Below are 13,253 nucleotides of genomic sequence, written 5' to 3' on the forward strand. Positions count from 1 at the left end.
GACCCGGACAACTTTCTAATTTAAAGTCATTAGCTCTGACCATCAGGAAGTCAGATATTTTGGTCTGAATGTGGATTTTTTTGCAAAATCAGCCTCTGAATTTTTAGCCACCTTTATCTAAGTGGTTTATTTTATTCCCACCAAACTTTTTCAACATGATAAAAATATATTAATGATGCTAAATTGTGAACGGATAATAAATATCTCAAACGGTTTTTCTATGGCGAGGGATTAAAGTAATGTCAAAAAAAACACTAAAAAGCCTCATATATTCTAAAAATGTAATTATACACCATTTATTACTATATAAAAGTATACAAATATCAGAACTTAACTCATTTTATTTATTTTTTTCAATTTAAGAATGAAGTTTAAGTTTAAAAACTGCCAGAATGGTTGTTTAGTCTAAACAATAAATAAATAAAGTCAAACATAGTGCTATACTGCCCTCTTGTGTTCAAAATCAGGTAGGCCTATTATATCTATATAAAAAATATACTAGGTATGTGACGGTGAGAATATTTTACCACCGGTTAACTGACGTGTGACACCGCTGGGGGCTTTTTAATCGCTAACTTAAAAACGAAAGTAAAATATGTTCGTCCGCACGGATAATGGTGCGGAGCAGAGCGAGCGTTTTCAATAAATTCCTATGGAAGGAGGAATGACCTAAAAAACGTTGACTCCGTTCTGCTCGTTCCTCGCTGAGGACGCGCACCATTATGAATGCCCGTGCAGCCGTGAGCATTTTAGTTTCATTTTGGGGGCGGATTGCTTGAATGTATTTTACAAAAGCACAATGTTGTGTTTTATTGCTACTGTACAAAAATATAAGTTAACACTTTGCAGTTTGAATGATGTTCTGAACAAAATGACCATATAGCCAGTTTATTTTTTAAATTCACTTTGTGATTTAAACCTTTCGCGTGTTTGGCTGTTTCTACCTTTTTATAAGTCTGTGTTATTTTATTGTGCTTGATCCGCGATGCGCGACACGCTTAGAAAACGGTTGGCTTTTTCACACATCTCTATTTTGATTTAAACGGACCACTTGAACTGAACTCCGTGACGCACTTCCGTTTGGAAACAATACATATCACTTATTTCCAGTTATACTTTCAATGTACTGTGGTCAATTAGTTGAACAAAGACCACCTAAAATAGTGTTTGCGATAAGATTTAAAAATGTGAACTTTTTCTGAGCACTCAAACCGTTTTCTCATGTGTCTCCACAATAGGCCCTAGTTTATATTAAAAATGACATAACAAGTGTGTCGGTTAACTGTTAAAGAGCATCCTTAAGGTAAAAACGAAATGGACATCCATGTTTTGGAGTGTCATTTCTCTTTCAAATGTTTGATTTATTCATTTGTTTATCATTTCTATAGCCTATATAATAATTAGCAGACAATAAAATAATTAAAATAATATTTTATGTTAAATTGTAGGCTACATGCAACTCTGTAAAATTACAAACGATATTAACAACTGAAATGAACAACTCTTACCAAGCTGTCTATCTTACCTAAACAAAAGCATTACAGAAATAATATTATTAAATATTATTAGAATTTTAAAAAGTGTTCCTGTAATGCCAACCCTGAATTTTCAGCTTTATTGCTCCAGCCTTCACTGTTACATGATCTTTCCAAAATAATTTTAATAAGCTAATTTGCTGATCTTTCTATGTTGAAAAAGGTTGTGCTGCTTCATTATTTTATTATTTATTTATTTATTTATTTATTGTTTTGGTAAAGTGAGCTTTTTCCTCGATGTTTGGTCATAAAAAAAATAGTAATACTATAAAAGTCTAATTTTAAGAATTTTACATTGATACTTGTCTATCCTGTAATTTAAAGCATATAGACTGAATTATTTAATTTTTTAATGATTAAAAACATTAACTAAATAAAAATAAAATAAAACTCAAAATTAACAAAATAATTCTGTGTTAACCACTTACAATAGTGGTTACAAATAATTCTGTGTTAACAGTTTGAAGATACAATTAGTTCTGGGTTAGAGTTTGTCTGTTGTGTTTGCCATACATTGTTGTTTAAACATCCTACGTTAACAATTTTCATACAAATTAAAATGTTTACAGGCTTCCTGTGGATCCATAAAATATTATTAGAAGTCTTTTTTTTTTCTTCTACATTTGCTATTTTAAAATGTATTCCAGTAATTTCAAACCTGAATTTTCAGCATTGCTATAACTTCACTGTCACATGATCTTTCCAAAATTATTTTAATAAGCTAATTTTCTGATCTTTCCATGTTGAAATGTTTTTTTTTTTTTACTGTTTTTTTTAAGTGAGCTTTTTCCTCCTTTGATAAATTCAAATGAACATCATGTATTAGTAAAATACATTTGTTATAATATAAAATTAAAATTTTAAGCAAATTGATGTACCCTTGTAATTTCTTTAAAAATAAATTGATTTCTGTTTTCAAATATTGAGACTAAGCATATACATGATTATTTTCTAATTGAAAACATTGACTAAAGGTCACAAGTAACTGCGGCATTGACCAAGCAAGCCGATAATTTTCGCATAGCTTAAGCAAATGTCTCTGCATTTAAAATAATCTGGTGACCAAACTGGATCTGTAAGCTACTAACATGCATCCACATTAAAAGGATTAAAAAAATAATAATAATAACAATGAGCTGAATCAATTTAATGCGGACTCTTATTATTTCATGAGGCAAAAATAAAGCTGCATAGGTTTGCAGTTTTAATGTTGTGCAAAATACTGCCTTACAAAGACAAAAACGGAACTGAGAAAAATGTGAGAACATTTGAGACTCAGTGGTTCGCTCTTTCTGGAGAATCTGGACACATAACCACCTGTGTTTTGCGTCTTTTCATGCGGGGGTTGGTTTCAGCTGTCTGACTCTGCCCTTTTATTGTGATTGTGAATTTGCCTCATCTCGCGGATTTATGCTGGACGCTGTGATTGTCTGTATAACGCGCTAGTAACAGCTGATTAGATTTTGTTTGGACAAGTGCACTTGTTGCTTCACTATGTTGTAGGCTATGTAGTAGCATATACTGCTGAAGGCGCCGGTGCTGCTTTGGCACTTTGCTAGCTTGATGCATGAGTGATTCCACAAGGTGCTTTTGGGAAACGCCCCCCAGGTTGGTTAGCGGACCTAGTTGAATCACTCATGCATCATCACTTTACGTGCAGGACCGCCCTCACCACGTCACCTCATTGGCCCTAGGACTTTTGCTGCACAATTCTACGTATTTCCGTAAAACAGCAAGAACTGGACTAGCCTGAAACAAGAAGTATTGGACTATTGTTCCTTTTACTGGATTCTTCGGAGAGATCTCTACGAGTTCTACGATTCCGTTCGTTTTTCATCACGGTATGTGGAATTGTGTTTAAAAAAAAAAAAAAAAAAAACTTTTAAAGATAAACTTAGCCATTTTAATGTTAGATCATAATAAAAAAAGTTTCCCCTTTTAACAGCGGGGGAAAAACTAAAATTAGCCTACTGGCCATACAGATTAAGAAACTTGTTTTTTATATTTTTACTCTCACAATATAAACAAAATAGATTGTGCTTTGTTAAATAAATCAAACAACACGAAGTGCTTTCCGATGTCTCATTAACTTTTTGTAAGCAACGCGTGCAAAAATGACCATATCCAGTTTATTTTTTAAATTCACTTTGTGATTTAAACCTTTCGCGTGTTTGGCTGTTTCTACCTTTTTATAAGTCTGTGTTATTTTATTCTATTGTGCTTGATCCGCGATGCGCGACACGCTTAGAAAACGGTTGGCTTTTTCACACATCTCTATTTTGATTTAAACGGACCACTTGAACTGAACTCCGTGACGCACTTCCGTTTGGAAACAATACATATCACTTAATACCAGTTATACTTTCAATGTACTGTGGTCAATTAGTTGAACAAAGACCACCTAAAATTAGTGTCTGCGATAAGATTTTAAAATGTGAACTTTTTCTGAGCACTCAAACCGTTTTCTCATGTGTCTCCACAATAGCAGAGCCATAAAGAGAGAGAGTTGCGGCAACGGAAGTTCAAAATTCTTAGTTGTCACGTGATTCGCGTAGACCTCAGATGGTTCAAGGAAGTGCTTCGGAATCAACTAGCATGCTTTAAAACACAAGTTTATTTGATTCAGATAATCTGATAATATACAATCTTATTCTTTAAACGTCTTATCTTTTAAAACTGCATCACAAACGGTCTGTTCTACCGCGCTGCTGTTACTTCCGGGAACTATTGAAAGGCTATACGAGCCGCCATTGCTGTAAAAAAGCATTCCATTGTAGTAGTCAATGGAGTTGTCGCAACTCTCTCTATGGCTCTGCACAATAGGCCCTAGTTTATATTAAAAATGACATAACAAGTGTGTCGGTTAACTGTTAAAGAGCATCCTAAAGGTAAAAACGAAATGGACATCCATGTTTTGGAGTGTCATTTCTCTTTCAAATGTTTGATTTATTCATTTGTTTATCATTTCTATAGCCTATATAATAATCAGCAGACAATAAAATAATTAAAATAATATTTTATGTTAAATTGTAGGCTACATGCAACTCTGTAAAATTACAAACGATATTAACAACTGAAATGAACAACTCTTACCAAGCTGTCTATTTTACCTATACAAAAGCATTACAGAAATAATATTAGGCTATTAAATATTATTAGAATTTTAAAAAGTGTTCCTGTAATGCCAACCCTGAATTTTCAGCTTTATTGCTCCAGCCTTCACTGTTACATGATCTTTCCAAAATAATTTTAATAAGCTAATTTGCTGATCTTTCTATGTTGAAAAAGGTTGTGCTGCTTCATTATTTTATTATTTATTTATTTATTTATTTATTGTTTTGGTAAAGTGAGCTTTTTCCTCGATGTTTGGTCATAAAAAAAAATAGTAATACTATAAAAGTCTAATTTTAAGAATTTCACATTGATACTTGTCTATCCTGTAATTTAAAGCATATAGACTAAATTATTTTTTTTTTTTTAATGATTAAAAACATTAACTAAATAAAAATAAAATAAAACTCAAAATTAACAAAATAATTCTGTGTTAACAGTTTGAAGATACAATTAGTTCTGGGTTAGAGTTTGTCTGTTGTGTTTGCCATACATTGTTGTTTAAACATCCTACATTAACAATTTTCATACAAATTAAAATGTTTACAGGCTTCCTGTGGATCCATAAAATATTATTAGAAGTCTTTTTTTTTCTACATTTCTTATTTTAAAATGTATTCCAGTAATTTTAAACCTGAATTTTCAGCATTGCTATAACTTCACTGTCACATGATCTTTCCAAAATTATTTTAATAAGCTAATTTGCTGATCTTTCCATGTTGAAATGTTTTTTTTTTTTTTACTGTTTTTTTAAGTGAGCTTTTTCCTCCTTTGATAAGTTCAAATGAACATCATGTATTAGTAAAATACATTTGTTATAATATAAAATAAAAATTTTAAGCAAATTGATGTACCCTTGTAATTTCTTTAAAAATAAATTGATTTCTGTTTTCAAATATTGAGACTAAGCATATACATGATTATTTTCTAATTGAAAACATTGACTAAAGGTCACAAGTAACTGCGGCATTGACCAAGCAAGCCGATAATTTTCGCATAGCTTAAGCAAATGTCTCTGCATTTAAAATAATCTGGTGACCAAACTGGATCTGTAAGCTACTAACATGCATCCACATTAAAAGGATTAAAAAAAAATAATAATAATAATGAGCGGAATCAATTTAAAGCGGACTCTTATTATTTCATGAGGCAAAAATAAAGCTGCATAGGTTTGCATTTTTAATGTTGTGCAAAATACTGCCTTACAAAGACAAAAACGGAACTGAGAAAAATGTGAGAACATTTGAGACTCAGTGGTTCGCTCTTTCTGGACACATAACCTTCTGTGTTTTGCGTCTTTTCATGCGGGGGTTGGTTTCAGCTGTCTGACTCTGCCCTATTATTGTGATTGTGAATTTGCCTCATCTCGCGGATTTATGCTGGACGCTGTGATTGTCTGTATAACGCGCTAGTAACAGCTGATTAGATGTTGTTTGGACAAGTGCACTTGTTGCTTCGCTATGTTGTAGGCTATGTAGTAGCATATACTGCTGAAGGCGCCGGTGCTGCTTTGGCGCTTTGCTAGCTTGATGCATGAGTGATTCCACAAGGTGCTTTTGGGAAACGCCCCCCAGGTTGGTTAGCGGACCTAGTTGAATCACTCATGCATCATCACTTTACGTGCAGGACCGCCCTCACCACGTCACCTCATTGGCCCTAGGACTTTTGCTGCACAATTCTACGTATTTCCGTAAAACAGCAAGAACTGGACTAGCCTGAAACAAGAAGTATTGGACTATTGTTCCTTTTACTGGATTCTTCGGAGAGATCTCTACGAGTTCTACGATTCCGTTCGTTTTTCATCACGGTATGTGGAATTGTGTTTAAAAAAAAAAAAAAAAACTTTTAAAGATAAACTTAGCCATTTTAATGTTAGATCATAATAAAAAAAGTTTCCCCTTTTAACAGCGGGGGAAAAACTAAAATTAGCCTACTGGCCATACAGATTAAGAAACTGTTTTTATATTTTTACTCTCACAATATAAACAAAATAGATTGTGCTTTTGTTAAATAAATCAAACAACACGAAGTGCTTTCCGATGTCTCATTAACTTTTTGTAAGCAACGCGTGCAAAAATGACCATAATATTCAGCCTATAGCCAGTTTATTTTTTAAATTCACTTTGTGATTTAAACCTTTCGCGTGTTTGGCTGTTTCTACCTTTTTATAAGTCTGTGTTATTTTATTCTATTGTGCTTGATCCGCGATGCGCGACACGCTTAGAAAACGGTTGGCTTTTTCACACATCTCTATTTTGATTTAAACGGACCACTTGAACTGAACTCCGTGACGCACTTCCGTTTGGAAACAATACATATCACTTATTTCCAGTTATACTTTCAATGTACTGTGGTCAATTAGTTGAACAAACACCACCTAAAATTAGTGTCTGCGATAAGATTTAAAAATGTGAACTTTTTCTGAGCACTTAAACTGTAGTTTATATTAAAAATGACATAACAAGTGTGTCGGTTAACTGTTAAAGAGCATCCTTAAGGTAAAAACGAAATGGACATCCATGTTTTGGAGTGTCATTTCTCTTTCAAATGTTTGATTTATTCATTTGTTTATCATTTCTATAGCCTATATAATAATCAGCAGACAATAAAATAATTAAAATAATATTTTATGTTAGATTGTAGGCTACATACAACTCTGTAAAATTACAAACGATATTAACAACTGAAATGAACAACTCTTACCAAGCTGTCTATTTTACCTAAACAAAAGCATTACAGAAATAATATTATTAAATATTAGAATTTTAAAAAGTGTTCCTCTAATGCCAACCCTGAATTTTCAGCTTTATTGCTCCAGCCTTCACTGTTACATGATCTTTCCAAAATAATTTTAATAAGCTAATTTGCTGATCTTTCTATGTTGAAAAAGGTTGTGCTGCTTCATTATTTTATTATTTATTTATTTATTTATTTATTTATTTATTTATTGTTTTGGTATAGTGAGCTTTTTCCTCGATGTTTGGTCATAAAAAAAAAAGTAATAATATAAAAGTCTACTTTGAAGAATTTTACATTGATACTTGTCTATCCTGTAATTTAAAGCATATAGACTAAATGATTTTTTTTTTTTTTTATGTTTAAAAACATTAACTAAATAAAAATAAAATAAAACTCAAAATTAACAAAATAATTCTGTGTTAACCACTTACAATAGTGGTTACAAATAATTCTGTGTTAACAGTTTGAAGATACAATTAGTTCTGGGTTAGAGTTTGTCTGTTGTGTTTGCCATACATTGTTGTTTAAACATCCTACATTAACAATTTTCATACAAATTAAAATGTTTACAGGCTTCCTGTGGATCCATAAAATATTATTAGAAGTCTTTTTTTTTCTTTCTACATTTCTTATTTTAAAATGTATTCCAGTAATTTCAAACCTGAATTTTCAGCATTGCTATAACTTCACTGTCACATGATCTTTCCAAAATTATTTTAATAAGCTAATTTGCTGATCTTTCCATGTTGAAATGTTTTTTTTTACAGTTTTTTTTAAGTGAGCTTTTTCCTCCTTTGATAAGTTCAAATGAACATCATGTATTAGTAAAATACATTTGTTATAATATAAAATTAAAATTTTAAGCAAATTGATGTACCCTTGTAATTTCTTTAAAAATAAATTGATTTCTGTTTTCAAATATTGAGTAAGCATATACATGATTATTTTCTAATTGAAAACATTGACTAAGTTCAAGAAAAAAGTTAAACTTAACATAATTCGGTATAACCACATACATTGTTAAAAATGACAAATCAAAAAGCCATATTCTCAGATATCTTCAACAGTTTGAAGATGCATTTAGTTCAGGTTACAGTTTATTTGTTGTGTTTGTCAAAAAATGTTATTTAAACATCATAAATTAGCAATTTTCATGCAAATTAAAACGTTTACAAAGTTCCTGTGGATCCATAAAAAGTCTTTATTTTATTTCAAGTCAGAAAAATCTTAAAACATTTTATTTTTACTTATGAGTGGTCTTACATTTTGGATGACACTTTAACTTAGGCATATCTAAATGCTTTACCAAATTACAACTATCAAATTTGTTAACATAACCTATATATATTCTTTTATTCTATCTTTGTGATTATGATTTGATTGTTCTCATGAAATGTGTGACATTTACAGCAGCATGTTACGTATGTCTACTGCACGCCTAATGTGTAGGCCTAATTTCAGTTCAGTTGTAAATTAATTATTTACATATAGTTCATTTTCCTTTCATTAAGCCGCCAAATTTTTCCAAAATGAAACCGTACCAGAACCATGCAACAAACAGCAATGAGCCCCCCCTCCTCTTTTCAACAAATCAATTTAATTAATGATGATGAATGAATCCATGACCCATCACTTGCTACTTTTCTGAATAAATCAACTGTTTGAACAAATCAGTTGAACAAATGACACACTCAACACACTTATTACGACAGTGACGTGCTGCCACCTACTAGCAATTTTAGTTTAATATGTAAAATAATAATAATTTCATTGTTACACATTTAATTAAAAAAATCTCATAGCATAATTTATGCACGCTGTGTACATATATTAATGCCTCTTTTTCTGTCACCTCTGCACAGCAAAAATGGATTTTGTTGATAATGATTTCATTTGACTAATAACCACCCTAAACTATTATTATACTCCTATTGTACAGTATTAATATTTATTTCTACAGGTCTTAAAGTACATTATTATAATTCCTGTGATTCTTTTTTTTTTTAACGTGATCTTATATTTTTCCTTAGATGCCTAAACTGAAGAGTTGTCGAATGCGGCGCAAGCCACTGATCAACAAAAGTAAGACTGATACCACTAACTCCCCAGTTTGCGTGTGTCCAGATGTGTCTGGCATTGTAGCAGGCAATGAGGTTAGAATGCAGTCTGCAAAGTTGAATGAGGAGCTTACAGGTATAGCCTGCAGTGTAGTTTCAATAGTCAAGCATAAAATGCATAATGTGTGTACCTGGAAGAAATCAGATCTTCAGGACATTCTTAACAAGGGAAGTACATTGGTTAAAGACATGAAAGCTGAGGCTAATAGAGACCGTCAATTTCCTCACAACTTTGGTGGCCAATATAGTGTTTTCAATAAAACATGGCAAGTAACAGAAGGACAAGCATTGAGTGGCTCAAAGAATGAGTTGTATGAGAAATTACAAGAGATGCTGTTTAGTCATGAATATTGTTTGATGAACATAAATGGAGACATGTGCACTATCGTGAGACATAACGATTTCTATGTTGTTGTAGACTGTAATGTCCGTAACGCATGTGGTTTGGGATCTGACATCGGTACAGCAGTTGTTGTTTTTAACACAAACTGGCAAGACCTGGTTATGCATATTGATAACTTAATGACGAGCTTGAGTGCTGGTCAATTTAGTATTTGTGGTATTAATGTAGACATCTCATCAGATATGCCACCCCTCGTAAATAGTGATATTGATGGAAAAATTAGTGCATCTACAGCCAAAGATACTGAACAAAGCCCACCATCTACATCAAATGAAACAGAAAGTGTTAGTAGCATTCGTGGATCATTTCACCAGGGTGATAAGCAGTTCCAGTGGGCAGGAAAACAGTGTGTTGCAATTAGTTTAGCTGCAATGGCAATGCACAGTGTACATAGCGTATTCTCATGGGGAAAAAAAGATTTAGATAATGTTGTGACTGATGGTGACAGCTTGTATACCAGTTTGTATCAAAGTGGTTCAATCACTGACCCAACAAATGAAAAGTTGTTGTGCATTCAAGATCTTCCTCAACAGTACTCTTTTAATTCAAATGCATTTAAATTTGAATACGGCGACTTTGTTTCTGGATTTGTTGATGTGGTTGATGGAGAATTTATTTTGTCCGGTGCATGTGTGACATTGCTTGATGGTTTGCAATCAATGTTTGAAAAATATGATACATGCTTTTTAACTTTGACTGGTAGTACCTGTGCTATTGTTAAGAAAAATGGCCAGTTTTCTATAGTTGATTCACATGCCCGTAGTAGTACTGGGATGCTTGATGGTGATGGATTTAGTGTAGTTGTATATTACAATACACTGAGCTGTGTTTTAAGGCACATTGAAAATTTGGCTGCTTGTATTGGAGGAAACCTGAAAGTATTTGAACTAAGTGGCGTTTGTGTACATCAAATTAAAAGCAGTAAACCAACTTTCTGTGAAACAGGAAAGCAGCATTGTGTTGATAAGAAAAGGAAATTTCAGGGTGCAAAATTGAGTTTGGAAGAAAAGAAAGAATGTGTTGTTGTGAAAAAACAGAAACAGTGTTTCAAGGACAGCACTAAGATTAGCAAAACAAATGTTGACATTTTTGAAAATTCAGATGTAGTTTGTTTGGGAAATGGATCTAACAGAATGTTCGATTTCAGTCCACTATGTCATGAAGTTCAACAAAAATTAAGTGACAACCTTCATATAGAGTTTCATGGTGAACAAGTTATTTTACCAACAGAAATTGGACCAATGGGCTGTCCTTGTAAAATAGTTAGTATTGTAGGTGATGGGAATTGTTTCTTCAGGGCAGTGGCACAAGCAGTGTGTGGCACACAAAAAGCTCATAGAGCAGTTCGACTTGCAATTGTAAAACACATGGAATTGCATAATGAGGAATACAGGAATCTCTTAAGATGTCCGTATACATCTATGGAAGATTATTTGTCAAGTTCAAAAATGAAGTTTGTAGGATCATGGGCCACAGAAGTGGAAATTCAATCGACAGCAAACTATTTAGGAGTTGATATTTATACATATCATAATGAGAAATGGTTAAAATACAGCAGTATGCATAGAAGGTTGTGTAATCAAGGGATATATTTAAAACACTGCAATGAGAATCACTATGAAGTTGTTATTTGTGTGAGACAACCTGATAACCAGATGTGTTATAAGTTTTGTCAGAATGATAAACAAGATGATGGAAAAATGTGCACAAGACAGAGAATAAAGCACAAGAGTGAAGTTATCATAAAACACGAAGAGCCAATGTATGTTGATCAAGATACAAATAATGATTTATCTGTTAAAAAGAGCAGATATTTTAACAAGTATTATTCATTAAAAAGAGTTAAAAGTAAAATTAATGAACAAAAAAAATGGAATTCAGACCATATCAAAGACTTGTACTATAGCAGTACAGAGTTTCAACAACATGTCAAAACTGCCACTAGGACAAGATATCATACAAATGTTTTATATAATGATTCATTAAAACAAGCAAGTAAAATTAAATATTTGAAAAACAAGCAACATAAAGGTAAAGTCAAAGAGTACAGTAGGGTGAAATACGATGTCAACGAGCAGCATAAGAAAAAGGTCAAAGAGTACAGTAGGGTGAAATACGATGTCAACGAGCAGCATAAGAAAAAGGTCAAAGAGTACAGTAGGGTGAAATACGGTATCAACGAGCAGCATAAGAAAAAGGTCAAAGAGTACAGTAGGGTGAAATACGGTATCAACGAGCAGCATAAGAAAAAGGTCAAAGAGTACAGTAGGGTGAAATACGGTATCAACGAGCAGCATAAGAAAAAGGTCAAAGAGTACAGTAGGGTGAAATACGGTATCAACGAGCAGCATAAGAAAAAGGTCAAAGAGTACAGTAGGGTGAAATACGGTATCAACGAGCAGCATAAGAAAAAGGTCAAAGAGTACAGTAGTGTGAAATATAGTGTCAACGCACAGCATAAGAAAAAAGTCAAAGAGTACAGTAGGGTGAAATACAATGACAACGAGCAGCATAAGAATAAAGTAAAGAAATACAGCAGGATGAAATATCATAATAATGAAAAGCACAGAAATACAGTTAAAGAAGCGAGTAACTTAAAGTATCACAACAACGCATTGCACAAAAGAAATGTAAAAAGAATTAACAAGATGAGAAGAGAACAATTAAAACAAAATCAGCAGATTTCTGAATTTATCAAAAAACAATTTGAAGATAAAGTTAGTTCTGGATTAGAATTTGTTTGTTGTGTTTGCCATAGATTGTTGTTTAAACAGCAAGTATTATGTTGTAGAAAAGAATATTACAATAACAATCCTGCAATGTCGTTGGTAGCCAACACGTGTATTACAGATCATTTTTTGCACAAGTGTGGTGAGCAATGTAATATTTCCTGTGACGTGGCTAATTCAAGTAAAGGTCAACTTTGGATTTGCTTTACTTGTCATTCTAAGTTGAAAAAAGGTCAAATGCCAGCAGAAAGTGCCGTAAATAATCTGGAATTGCAACCAATACCAGAAGAGCTTCGTTGCCTTAATAACTTAGAACAACATTTGATTTCATTGCATATTCCATTTATGAAAATGTTGGCTTTACCAAAAGGTGGTCAAAATGGAGTTCATGGTCCTGTCACTTGTGTGCCAGCTAATGTTAAAAACACAACAAATGTCTTGCCTAGAACAGAAGCTGAAGGATCTTTCGTATGTGTAAAGTTAAAGCGCAAATTAACTTATAAAGGTCATTATAAATATCAGTATGTAGATACAAATAAAATTAAACAAGCCTTATATTACTTAAAACACTGCAACAAATTTTATTCAGATATCATTTTTAACCTGTTAACCGTTGCCA

Source organism: Rutilus rutilus (assembly GCF_951802725.1).
Source record: "Rutilus rutilus genome assembly, chromosome: 4".
In the NCBI taxonomy this organism is placed as follows: domain Eukaryota; kingdom Metazoa; phylum Chordata; class Actinopteri; order Cypriniformes; family Leuciscidae; genus Rutilus; species Rutilus rutilus.